Genomic DNA, 14,294 nt, shown 5'->3' on the forward strand with positions numbered 1-14,294 from the left:
CTCCCCCTCTCCCCAGGCCGCTCCCCTCCCTATCCCCCTCCCCCTCGAGGGTCTTGGTAAAAGCATCCGCTTGTCAGTGTAAATCTACAGGGTTCAGACCAGCAGCTGGAGATGGATGGGCAGGAAGCAGTAACAATGGATGAAAGACCCTCTGTGCCCAGGTGGGTGGGGGAGGGAGAGGCAGGAAACAGAAGCCTCTCTCCTACAGAGGCCTGGAGCTGCGGGCTGGCGGGAGGCCTGGGATGCAAGGACCTGCGGGGGTTTATTTGGATTCCCCGAGGACCCAAGCTGGGAGCCCTTCGCAAACATCAGACCAGCTCATCTCCGTGGGGTGCCCAGTCCAGGATGTGTGACAAGAATGTCGCTTTCATGCGTCTCTGTTGGTCCCTAGGGCCTAGCACAGGGCTGGCTACCCAGTGGGGGCTTGTCTGTTGCAGGAAGAAATCAATCTGGCACTACTAATAACTAAAGAATTGCAGTTTTTTAAAAAGGGATCTCTACATCCAACACGGGGCTCAAATTTACACCCCCGAGATCAACAGTTGTACGCTCTTCCGACGGAGCCAACCAGATACCCCTGATTTTCTTTTTTAAAAATATGAGAACATCCACAGTGATCCCTTTCCCCTTTACAATTTTTGCACATGCTGTTCTTTCTGCCTGCCCTGCTCTTCCCTCTGCTTTTTGCAAGGTCAGCACCTTCTCATCCTCTAGTTGGCAGCCCCCCATAAAGCTCTGGGGGCCTGCTTTGACGTCCATCCCCCGCTAGGGTAACCCCCATTATTCCCTCGCCCCTATAACCCAGCAACCCTGTGGACTTCCTTGGTGGCACTTACAGAGTAAAACACCTTCTCACTTACTACGTATCCTTATTTTTGTGTTCTCTGTCTCTCCCACTGGAATGTGAGCTCCAAAAGCACGTCTTGTTGTATCCCCAAGGGGCAGGTGTTTGGAAGATGCTCCATAAGTTGTTAAAACAGATCCAGAGCAGAGCAACTGAGTCCTATAATGATGGCATTCACACCCTATGCTCTGCATTCTGCTTCCTCGAAGAGAACAGAAGGAACCTTGCTCCTGCGCTGAGGGCTGAGGACCGTAAAGCTCCAGCCCCACTGAGGGACTAGCTCCCGGGTCAATAATTGTGGTGATCGCAGATTACGATTGGGCTTTGCTTCCCCCACAATCATTTGTGAGGTTCATCAAAATCTAGGTGTGCACAGTAGGGGGAGGCCATGTATGGGAATGTCCACTGTTTGTCCAGCACACTGCAGTGGACACTGGGGTGGACAGGGCTGGGTCCATCGAATGTACCCATTTCTAAGATGGGACAACCGAGGTCCAGAAATGCCAAGGTCACACACACACACACATCAGTCCAGAGTTTTACCAGCAGAGAGTTCAATAGACTTGTGGATTCACTGAGCCCAAAGACAGGCATTCAGATATTTATTGAGCACCTACTAAGTGCTCTGGGCTAGGAGCTGGGCCGTAGCAACAACTAAAGGCTCAGAGACTCAAAGCATTTATGTAAAAGGCCCAGCCAACCTGACACAGAGCCGCTTCAGTGACCTCGAAAGCAAGTCCCTGCGTGGCCAGGTATGAGAGCAGGGCTTGAGTCGGGGAAAGGAGTTCCCAAGTGCCAGGAGGCAAGGGAGGGAGAGCTGATCTGGGGCTGGGCCCAGAGCAATAGTGACCTAAAAAGCCAACTTAGCTGGGGGTAGCGACCACTCGTGCGCCTGCTATTGGGTTGGGTTGGTGCCCTTCTAGTGGAGTGCTTTGTGCCCTCTCAACAGTGCGGGACCCAGTCAGCAGAGAAGACCGAAGACCACGCGTTCACCCAGGAAACTCCCACCTGCTGTATGCCACAGCCCCGGCCACACCCTGGAGTCACAGTCCCATCTCTCAGAGGCCTCAGGACTGGTGGGGGCACACAGACGAGCAGACAGACCTTCAGACACCCGAGATCAGGTCCCCCCCAAGGCAGCACAGACCAGCAAGGAAATCCTCCGGCAATGCCTCCCAACTCCCACTTCTGGGCCCGTGAAGAACATCGCCAGGCAGACCTGGATCCGGCCTCAGCTCCTCCTCCAGGTCAACCCGTGACCCGAGGCAAGGGACTTAACATCCCTGAACCTCAGTTTCCCCATCTGCAAAATGGGGAGAGTAGTAACAGGACCTGCTTATGCAGCTCTGTGGGGATTTGAGGAAACAAGTCGCCCAAGCTCTTGGCATACAGAAACAGTGAGCACTCGAGGGGCCAGGGGCCCGCTATGGCCTCCAGGGACCACCATTCAGTCCCACAGGCTTCCGTCTTGGATGGAGTCAGTCAGTCATGTAACGGGGGTCCTGGCTCTGGGCTGGGCCGGGGGCCTGGCAGGGGTGAGACCCAGCCCCGGCCCAGGAGCCGCTCACCAGCCAGGGAGGAGCCGATATAGCAATATACTTGTGACAAACGTGGCCAATGTTAGTGTTATTCTGGAGCTCGCTCTGGTTCTCAGTTCTGTGAGGGGACCTTGTTGACCCCTCCCGGTGGTCCTTCACAAGGCACACGCTGTTATCTTGATTCCACAGGTGAGCACACTGGGGCTCAGAGAGGCGAAGCTACCTGCCCAGGGTCATAGGAACGCTGTCTCCAGAACCTGTCCTCTGTCTTCACAAAACCAAATCCGGGGCACAGCTTGGCTCATTAAGTCAGTGAACCCTTTTGCGCCTGTGCCACACGCCAAGTCTGGACCTGGGTGTACCGGCGTGGAGCTAAACAGGGCAGGGCCCCTGCTCCCACTGCCAGCCAGGGGACATGTAGATTTGGGGCCTGCTGGGGCTCTGTAACACAGATGAGGGGCCTTTTGGCACTGGCCTAGGCTCCCTTCCACTGGCCCCCACTTTAAAGTGCTGGGAGGGCTGCCGGGAAATGCCCAGGGAGGGAGGCTGTGACAGTGTGACAGCTTCAGGCCCCCAGGGCCACCATGTCCGCCCAGCCTGGCTCTGACTCACCACCCACACCTGGCGCTGGCCTCAGGCAGCCACGTTGCTGGAAATAGACCGGGGGGGGGGGGGGGGGGGGGGGGAGGGAGGCAGGAGCAGGGGAGGGGAGGGAGGAGGGCGGGCAGGGACGTGGCACCTGCATGCGTGGCTGCCATTCCCACCCTCCCCACTGGGAAGCAGAGAGATGTCATCCGCCAGAGACCATCGGAAATAAGCCGGGCTCGGGAACGCTCCTGGGGGCTGAAGACCCCCGCCTACCTGGGAGGCTGCTCCGAAGCAGTGAGGGTTATAATAAAAATAGTGGCGATGCCTCACTTCCCACCGAGAGTCTCGGTGGCTCTCGAGCACTTGTGTGCCAGGCTGGCCTCCGTAAGTGCTTTGCATGTATTGGTGATCTCACTGAACTCCCACAGCGACCCAGGAGGTTGTACATGATGAAGCCTGTTCCACCGATGAGGAACTTGAGGTTCAGGGAACCACGGTAAGTTGCCTCAGACAACACAGCCCCTGCATTAGGCATCGTGAAGTCACCTCAAGCTCCCCCTCCCCCCTCCAGCTCAGATGGCTCATTCTAGGTCACATGTGTGAGCTCTGTTCCCATCTGTCCTGCCTGCATCCCCTTCCCTCTTGACCAAGGTAAAGCCTCCCTTCTTCCTGCTCTGGGAAGCAGAAATCCCACGACCCTCCTTCTCTTTTCCTCCCTGCCTATCTTAACCTTGCTCAGCTTTCAGCCCACATCTGATCGTGCTGTCTCCCTGTCTAAAACCTGCAGTGGCTCCCTATTGCCCTCAAGATAAAATATATTCCAGAGCCTCCATACACTGAGCCCTTCCCACTTCTCCAGCCTCATTGCTCACCAGGTCTTTGCTTGGGCAAGTCAGGACACTTCCCAAGGCTTGCTCTCCTGGTGGGCGCGCTAACACGACTGCACAACGATGGGGATGAAGGGACTGATGCGTGTCAAGTACCTAGCGGGTACCTTCTCTGCTTCTCAGCAGACCTTCTCTGCTACTGGCTCTGAGCCAGAAGCTGGAGGGTGCGGTGCTCTCAGCCAGGCTGGGGTCAAGGGCTTTATGATGGTCTAGCCCAAGGACTGACTGTCGATGCTACTGGAATTCATCATGTTAAGAAATTTTGAAAGACTGCAGGGCAGCAGGAGTTGGAACTAGGGAAGGGGAAAAAGGCAAAGGACCTGTTGGTAAATGTGAAGGGGTACAAACATTGGGCTGGCAATTCTTCAAAAAATTAAAAATCCAATTACCACATGATCTAGGAGTTCCACTTCTGGGTGCATGCATAAAAGAATGGAAAGCAGGGTCCCGAAGAGAGATGTTTTCCACCAGGGCTTATAGCAGCCTTATAAGAATAGCTAAATGAACAATAAATAATAAATAAATAGCTGAAACGTGGAAGCAACCCAAATGTCCAGCAACAGATGAGTGGACAGACAAAATGCGATATATATGTACAACGAACTATTATTCAGCCTTAACAAGGAGAGAAATTCTGACATGCTATAACATGGACGAACCTTGAGGATATAACACAGAGTGAAAAAAATCAGTCACAGAAAGGCAAATACTCTGTGATCCCAGTTATTTATTTTAAAGATTTTACTTTTAAGTCACCTCTCTACCCAACTTGGGGCTCGAACTCACAACCTCGAGGTCAAGAGTTGCATGCTCCGATGACAGAGCCGGGCAGGTGTCCCAGTGTGATCCCACTTACAAGGTGTACTTAGGGTGGTCCAATCCAGAGAGCTAAAAGGTCGAATGGAGGGGTGTTGGGTGTAGAGATGACTTAAAAATAATCATCTTTAGGGCGTCTGGGTGGCTCAGTGGTTAAGCGACTGCCTGCAGCTCAGGTCATGATTCCAAAGTCCTGGGATCGAGTCCTGCATCAGGATCCCAGCTCCACGGGGAGTCTGCTTCTCCCTCTGACCTTCTCCCCTCTCGTGCTCTCTCTCACTCTCTCAAATAAATAAATAAAATCTTAAATAAATAATATCTTTAAAAAAAGAGAGAGAGAGACAGAGACAGGCAAATGGAGGGTGCCAGGAGCTGTGGGGGAGGGGGACAGAGACAGAGTTTCAGGTTCACGAGATGACAAGGCCTGGAGGTGGATGGTGGTGAGAACTGCACACGTTGAATGTCTGGAACACCACTGAGTCCTGTGCTGAAAAATGGTTAAGATAATGTGCTTTATGTTTGTGTATTTTGCCGCAATTAAAAAAAAATGGACAAAGGGAACAAAAGAAAGTCACTTTCATAATTGGCTCTTTTTTTTTTTAATCCTCACCACAATCTAGAAGGTAGATATACCCACTCTACACTTGATCTTAGCCAAAAGGCCGAGAAGTGGTGGATGTACCCACTCTATAGGAAGGAAAGCTGAGGTCAGAGGAGTGAAGATTCACAGAGGAATCAGGGACAGCCTGGTCTGGGACCAGCTTTGTCAGGCTCGAAAGCCCATGCTGTTGTCCTGCCTGCACCCAGCGCCTTGAACATGGAGGAGGGAGAGCATCGGCTTAGGAGAAGAGGGCCATGCACATGTGAGTGAGCGTGTGTGTGTGTGCGCACGTAGAGGGTAGCAGACAAAGAGCTTGAATGGAGGCCTCAGGCAGGACTGGTTCCAGAACTTCAGGCACATATGAGTGCAGGGAGTGGAGGTGAAAAGCTGGGGTGAGGTCATCTGTGACACTGGGAGAAGCCTGGCCTGGATCCTTCCTCCCCGCCCCAACTTTCCAGATGAGGAAACCGAGGACCTATGTCTCAGCCAGGCCTCCACAATGCAATGGGTAAGTGATCTGGAGGGCTAAAGAAAGAAAAAAGGAGGAGCCAGGTCAGGCAGCAGTGGGAACACCTCCCTGCCTCCCCACTTCCCCAGGACCACACCCCTACCCCACCCCCACCACCAGGCTTGGCCTGGTCTCCCGCCTCACAGGTGGGAGTGACTCAAGCCAGGGGCCTATTCTGGTGGCCCTGGCCCCTGGACCACAACGGAGCTCTGGGCCTCTCAGCTGTGATGTCAGTAGGCCCTTCCTTCCTCCCACATCTGCTTGAAAGGTCACCTATCTTAAACTCTGTCTCACCCCACCCTGTCCCTTCCCCTAAAAGATGATGACTTTTTCTAACCTATGTCAGCTGTTCAGTTCAATATTCAAACAGCTTTCTGTTCTGGTGCCTGTCACCAGGGCCTCCTCTGCCGGAAAACCCATCCCCCACGGGTCCCCCAGGTTGCAGAAGCCCACCCTACCTGCTTTCAGCTTAACAAACAATTTCCTATGTAGCTGCTGCTGTTGTCAAGCACTGACCTGTGCCCCCAGAGATAGGCGTCGGCGTCCCGGAGTTTTACGTTCTCATAGAGGCAAACAGAAAACCAATGAAGAAGTCAACGAATATAGCAACAAGATAATTTCTAAATATGACCAGGGCTGTAAAGAAAACAAAACAGGCAAGAAGATAGTGATTGAGTGGCCACTCTACCACGAGTGGTCAAGGAAGGCTTCTCTGAGGAAGTGGCAAAGGTCTAAGGGAGAGCATCCCCAGGAGAGGAAAGAGCAGGTGCAAAGGCCTGAAGGAGAGAATGGACAGGAATGTTATAGGAGTTTTCCAGGTGGGGTCCCCCAACTAGCAGCATCCCCTGGGAATTAGTTTCAAATGCAAACTCTGGAGCTTCTGGCTGCCTCCGTCAGAAGAGCATGTGACTCTCAATCTTGGAGTTGTGAGTTTGAGCCCCACGTTGGGTGTAGAGATGACTTAAGACTAAACAAACCAACAAATAAAATGCAAATTCTTGGGATCCTCCCCCCCCCCCAGATCTACCAGAACCTTCTGGGGTAGAAGCCAGCACGCTGGGTTTTTAACAAGTCGTCCAGGTGATTCTGATGTACCTTCACCTTTGAAGGTCACCGCAGTAGAGCTCCGGAAGAAAGGCGCGTGTGGCTGGAGGGTGGTGCGGGGTAGAGAGCTGGCCGCCGCCCGGCAGCCTCGCCCCTGCCCATTCCACTCACTGTCTTGCCTCACTTCCTGGCCCACTCTAAGCAAAGCTGAACGCCCTTCCAAGGTTCCTCCTACCCTGAACTTCCTTTCATTGGAAAGAGCATCACCTGGTCAAGAGAGATGTCCCCGGGAAAGTCGAGCATATCAGCCAGAGAGTCAGTGTGAGCTCTGTCATCAGAATCGTGTCCCATGGACAAAACATGCAGAGCTTCTGGGCCGGGGAGGATACAGAAGCTCCGTGCGCCTTCTCACATACCTCACCCCACACATCTCTTCCATCTGGCTGTGCCGGAATCGTACCCTTTTGCAATGAACCAGTAATCTATTGATAATGTTGACCTTGCCACTGGCAAGCAATGGCCTTCCTGAAGTTTCGCTGCTCGGACTCCTGTGGGTGAGGTCGGCCGTGAGGCATCCCCTCCTCAGCCTACACAGGGCTGCACCATGTCCAGACACGCCGGGCCACCAAGCTCTGGTGACACTGGCCCATCCAGGTAAGGCTGCGCTTTGCATCTCTTTGGCTTTTAAGATATTTAAATATCTCCCTATCTCCCATCCCACTCTAAAGACTTCATTAAAACATCAAGAAGAGGGGCGTCTGGGTGGCTCAGTGCGTTAAGCCTCTGCCTTCGGCTCAGGTCATGATCTCAGGAATGGAGTACTGTATTGGGCTCTCTGCTCATTGGGGGGCCTGCTTCTCCCTCTCTCTCTCTGCCTGCCTCTCCGCCTACTTGTGATTTCTCTCTCTGTCGAATAAATGAATAAAATCTTTTATAAAAATCAAATAGAAGGAAGGAAGGAAGGAAAGAGAGATCATGGTTTTGGGGTCAGAAGATGGGGCAACTCACTTTGTCTCTTTGAATTTTGGTTTCCTCACCTCCCAGAGCAATTACAAGAATATATGTAGTACACCCAAGAATAAAATACTGCGGGCACCTGGGTGGCTCAGTGGATTGGGCCTCTGCCTTCGGCTCAGGTCATGATCCCAGGGTCCCGGAATCAAGCCCTGCACTGGGCTCCCTGCTCAGCGGGGAGTCTGCTTCCTCCTCTCTCTCTCTCTGCCTGCCTCTCTGCCTACTTGTGATCTCTGTCTGTCAAATAAGTAAATAAAATCTTAAAAAAAAAAAAAGAATAAAATACTGTATGCAAAGTCCCCCGTTCACAGATACGCTAAAAACCAAAGCAAAACAAAACAAAACAAAACACACAAAGAGGCATGCTGTATGTTCTCCACAAGTGTGCCCCCAGACCCACCCTCCCTCCTCCACCCAGGGAAGGGCCCTTCTTCTCTCTGGCTTCCACGTGCGTTGGCCAATGGAAGCTCCCAGGAGAGACTAGTGAGGACAGGAATGGAGGGTCGGGGATCTATTGCCCTGGGCCCCTCCTTCCCATTGGCTGGGTTGACTGTGCAGAGTTCTTCAGCCCCAGGCCACAGATCCTTTCATGAAGCCACCCCTGGCCAGGCTAGCAGAGACCAGCATTTCCGTCTGGGACTGGTCCTGGATGCCCCTCCCTCCTTTCCTTAACCCTACCAACCCTTTTAGAGATTAGGGTCCTTCACAAAACTCTCTCTTCCTTTGCCCTTCCTGGCCAGCCATCTGTTTCCTATGGGAACCTTGGCTGATGCAAAGGGCCAGTTTCCTAATTTTTATCAAGGTGCTCTCTCTGTCTGCCACCCCTGCTGCAGAAAGAAGGTGCCTGTATCCCTTGGTGCCCCAATCTTCTTCCTAAATTTTGTAAGATCTGGGTCTTGTCTGCCCAGCCCCCTTCTTACCAGCCCAGGTGTCCAGGCTCTGGGACTCTGGGACCGATGGACACACCAGCATCTTCATGATCCCGAGAGAGAGATACAGGCTGAACAGGAAGATTCTGAGGTCAGCCGCTCAGTAGGCTCTCCTTTAGGAATTAGTATTAATATTAACAGCCACGGGGTACTAAGTACCTACTATACATCCAGGTCCTATATTAGAACTCTGATTCATTCAGCGAATATTTAGTCATTGATGTCGTACCATTGGAAGCAGATACCGCAATGAACACAAACACAAGGACACTGCCCTCTTGAAGCCTTAGGAGACAGGCATCTGCTGTCCTAATTAACCCCTGAGTAAGGATGCTGAGGTCCAGAAACTTGCCAAAGGCACTCAGTTGCTAAGTGACTGAGCCAGGATTCGAACCCAGACCTGTCCACAGGAACCATCATCTACGAAAAGTCCAGGAGGATCAGGGGGCAGCTTGGGGAGTGCAAAACCCAACTCTCAGAGAGACAGAGGACCTGGGAGGAGGGTGCCCTGGGCGTGGGGGAAGAGAAACGGGGCTCCCATCTGTTATCCAGATGCCTGCCGTGACTAAAACATAGGGTCAGGGGCCCGGGATGACACAGCCAGGGAAGGAGGCTCCGTGAAGCGGTGCTCCTAGCGATTACTTGTCTGCAATTTCCTTCTTGACGTAACATTGGTGAGTCATGGTCTCAGAACTTGTCTAGTTTCACAATCCACGAAGAGGATTGCAGACGCCGTCGTGACTCCTGCCAGCACATTCATTTTCGCTCCCCCCTTGGGACATCAGGGATTTATTTTGGAAGGTTGGTGGGAGCAAGGCAGGGAAAGGTAAGCACAAGTCCTCAGGTGCCCCTCAAGGGGCAGTCATGCCGAGGGTCTGGAACGGCTAAACAGCTGACCAGAGCTCCGTCTCCCCAAACACAAGCAGACATCCATTTAGTTGAGCACCTACTGTGTGGGCAGACAGTGAATTAGGCCAAGCTGGGCCATGGTTAAATCCGTAGACTCTGGGGTGCCTGGGTGGCTCCGTGGGTTAAGCCGTTGCCTTCGGCTCAGGTCATGATCTCGGGGTCCTGGGATCGAGTCCTGCATCGGGCTCTCTGCTCAGGAGGGAGCCTGCTTCTCTCTCTCTCTCTCTCTGCCTGCCTCTCTATCTACTTGTGATCTCTCTCTGTCAAATAAATAAATAAAATCTTTAAAAAAAAAAATCCGTAGACTCTGGGTTGACTGGATTCAAGCTCCCGCTCTACAACCTTCTGGCTGTGTGACTTCAGGCAAGTCCGTTCACCTCTCTGCGCCTCGGTTTCCTTATTGGTAGAATAGTGGAAATGATAGCCCCTCCTTGACCGGGAGGATTAAACAGAGCAAGACACCTACATGCTGAGAGGAGGACATGGCGGGTTCCAAGTGTGCTCGAACTGTGACGCATCAGTGCTATCCGGAACGCAGGTTGGGAAACAAACACGCGAACATGTGAACATCGCCTTTGTCTACTTACAGTCATAACCAAACTGTGCTGAGGCGGACACTCAGGTAACCCGTTTTTCTCCCTTCCTGCTGCTCTCTGGCACTCACACCATACACTTGGCAATCACCCAGGATCACTTAGTGTGAATCCTCTCGGTTCTCACCTCTCTGAGGTCTCCATTCAAATATTGCCTCTTTAGGATCCTGTCCAACTGCCCGATCTGGTTAGAAACACGTGCGCTCTGTCTCTTCCTCCTCGCCTCTTCTATTTCCACCAGAGAACTCACCCTGACATTTTCCCATTGACGGACTTGCTTTCTTGTTTATGATCTGCCCCTCCCATACAAATGTTAAGTTTCCAGAAGAGAGGGAGTCTGACATCCTGGTCCCTCCTGGATTCCCAAAGCCAAGTGCGATGCCTGGCACATAGTAGGTGCTTAAAAAACGTCAGTTCAGAGAACAACGAACCAATTCCATCTTCCCTGGAGTTGTCTTCTGGGAGGAAGGTCATGGTGGTTCTCAAGCAGGATGGTTGCATGGGAGGCCTCAAGCATGCCTGTTGGCGTCACTGGGCTGGCCCCGCTGTGCACCTGAGCTGTGGCCTGGAGAGGCAGCATTTGGGTGTAACAGGAGGCCCGGTTCCCAGTTCTAGCCCTGATTCACGGGGAGACCGGGAAGGGGCTGTTTCTCCTAGCTTTGCCTCACTCTCCCATCTAGAAAACCACAAGGGCAGAAGAGGTTGGAGGGTTTGCTTTTTGGTTTCTTTTAAACTGGGGTATAATTCGCACATCATAAAGGCTCAAAGGGCTTTTTTTTAACATTCTTTTGTCGTAAAATCTTTTCTTCGGAAATTAAAGTTTGTAAGTAGATCTAATATGTAAACATCATAAAAATGGGGCTGTTCCAAGGCTTGGGGGGGGGGTGGCTTGAGAACCTGGTCTGCTTAGTGCGGCCCTTGCTTCTGCCAAGCTGCCCCTCCCCACTCTCAGTGGGCCCTGAGGCACTTCCAGGCCTGGAGGAACCTGGTTTGAAAACCGCTGGACAAGAGTCACACTCTAGGGTCCTCTCCAAGGTGCAGGAGCCTGGGGAGTGACGAGGGGCCCCTGCTCTCCTAATTTGCAGACGGGAGCTGTTCCTTGAGCTGCAGTCCAGCTGCCTCCCGAGGGTCATGAGAAAGAAGGCAAGGGCAGGCTCAGGGCGCAGGAAGCGGAGCCGGCCAGCTGGGAGGCAGTGACAGGCACTGGTACCGTGGCCTCCTGGATGGGCTGGTGACATCACAACCCCAGGAAGCAGCTGCCCGAGAGGCCCTCGCTGTCCCTCAGGCCCCCTCTGGGAAAATCAGCCACCAGCTGTTGCAGGCTTTTCTCACTCGCTCGCTGCTCTGGATTGTCCCCTCCCGAGCCATCATTTTCGGCAGCAGCGGCCACTTCCTCTCATTAAGGACCTACTGTGCCCCAGAATGGCACTGCCCTTACAGCACGTGCGTTCCTAGTCGTCACACCCATGTTATGAAGTAGGGCCTGGTACCATCTCCATTTTACGGATGCCGAGCCGGAGGCTCAGAGGGACAAGAGAGACCGCACAAGGCGAACACCAGAGTCAGGATCTGAATCTGGTCCTGTATGACTCGGCCCAGGCTCTCTCCATGAACGATCACATTGTCAGATTCAAGGCAGGACAATGCAGGGTGGAGAGTTCTCACACAGGGCGAGGTGAGATTGTACATTTCTAACCCGGTTTTCTTTTCTTAACGAGTGTTCCTGGCCTTTGACCCAGGCCGTCTTCGGATGCCTGGAATGGTCTTACCACACTGCCTGGCACTTTCTACAGATGTTAGCTCTCTAAGAAAGAGTACACTCAATCACGATGAGAAAATAAAATGGAAAAAACAAAGATGTTCATTGTAACGATGACTCTATTTTGCACAGAAGGAAACCGAAGCTTGGAGGAGCAGAGGAACATCCGTGGAGACCCCAGAATAGGGAGGTGCCCAAGCCAGGCCGGTGAGACCCCAGAGTCACGGCTGCTTCCCTTCACCCCTGAATCTCTCAACCGGGATTGTCCCCGTGCTCACATCCCCCATGAGTCTCCTACAGCTTGCCTTACCGAACTACCACAAAGCTGGTGGCTTAACACCATAGGCACGGAGTTGCTCTCAGTTCTGGAGGCCGGCAGTCCTAAAGTAACGTGTCAGCACCTTGGTTTCCTCTGGAGCTCTGCGAAAGAATCCTCTCTTCCAGCTAGCAGCGGCCACCCCCAGTCCTCTGTGTTTCTGGTCTCCGTCCCCCCAATCTTTGCTGGGTCTTCACCAGGCCGTCTTTCTGTGTCCTAGTGTCTCAGATCACTCCTTTCTTGTACAAGGACTCCAGGCCTTGGATTTAAGGTCTACCCTGCATATAGGCTGATCTCCTTTTGAGATCCTTAATTACATCTATAAATACCCTATTTCCAACAAGGGTTACATTCGCAGGTACCAGGGGTAGAACTTGGACATACCTTTTTAGGGGGACAGAATTCAACACACTCTGTCACCATCACCGCCCTGGTTCAGCAAACCTTCACTGAGCACAAATCATGCGCCAAGCCTGGGCTCTGCAGACATATCGCGTTCCTGGTCTAGCGGGAGAGGCAGACAGACACAGGTAACAGTGGGACGGTTTTCAAACTAAGAATAGAAATAAAGACTGTGAGCCACAAAGGAGAGCAAGTAATAATGTCTGGGATGGGATGAAGAAGGGAGCATGGGATGTGTCCTATCAACCCACAGGAATTTATTAAAGACCATGTACAAGATTCTTAGGGGCGGAAATGTATATATATCTGAAGAAAGGCAACACAGAACTGAATGAGCCTGAACTAGAGCTTTGGAGGCAGAAAGACCACAGTTCCAGGCTCTAACCTGTCTGTGCCTCAGTTTCCTCATTTGTAAAATGGGCATACCAGTAGCATTTGCCTCCCAGTTATCCCTGTATTTAAGTAAAATCACTCGAGCATTCAGCTGGTGACTATTTCCTGAACATTTCCTATGCATAGTAAGGGGCCAACAAGACGCCCGGTGCCAAAAGCACTTAATGTCGGTCCTTATCCTCTTTCTCCTAATTCACAAGTTAGGTAAAAGTTCAGGACAGAAATACAAGAGAGGTCACAAGGCAGGACAGGCTAAAAGCCAAGAAAAGAGCACGAGATCTGTATATTTAGGAATAGTGGGGACACGGCCAGGAGGTCTGCAAAGGCTTCCTGGGGGAAAATGGGCTTGGAATCAGACCCTGGAGGACAGTTAAGAGGGGGAGGAAGGAAGACTGTGTGAAGCCACGATGGCATGGATGTAAGGTGGGGCTGGGAGGGGAGTCGGTAAGAAAAGGAGGTTTGAGCTAGACCCTTTCTGCAGCATTCTGGGCTTTTGGGTGGGGTGTAACCAGAGCACCAGTGAAAGAAATGTTCTAAATCTAAAAGCAGCAATCAAGGGTAAGCGCGGATAAGAATGTACTTAACCATATCACAAGTGTTTACATTTCTTTAAATTTTGCTCCAATGACGTTAGTATCACCTTTTCTGCAGGGCATTTCCTGTAGGGAATAGTTCCATTCGTTTCTACTATATTTAACTCGAGTGCCTTTCTTTCTTTTTTTTTTTTTTTAAGATTTTTTTTTTTTTTTTTTTTTTTGACAGAGAGAGAGAGATCACAAGTAGGCAGAGAGGCAGGCAGAGAGAGAGGAAGAAGCAGGCTCCCCGCAGAGCAGAGAGCCCGATGTGGGGCTCGATCCCAGGACCCTGAGATCATGACCTGAGCCGAAGGCAGCGGCTTAATCCACCGAGCCACCCAGGCGCCCCAACTCAAGTGCCTTTCTTACTCAACAAGGCTCCTTGAAGGCAGAGGCTTCCTCTTAGCCGGGTGCAACCCCGGTGTCCAGCTCAGTGGGCACTCAATCAGCATTTCATTCACTGAATAAATACTTCTATATTTCTATTTTACCTAAGAGCATGGAGCTTTGGATGGTGTGCTAAAAGTAATGTTTCCTGGCCTGCGGCAAGTCTAATTTCGATATGCACAATCCCCAAA

The sequence above is a fragment of the Meles meles genome, chromosome 1, assembly GCF_922984935.1.
Source record: "Meles meles chromosome 1, mMelMel3.1 paternal haplotype, whole genome shotgun sequence".
Lineage (NCBI taxonomy): Eukaryota > Metazoa > Chordata > Mammalia > Carnivora > Mustelidae > Meles > Meles meles.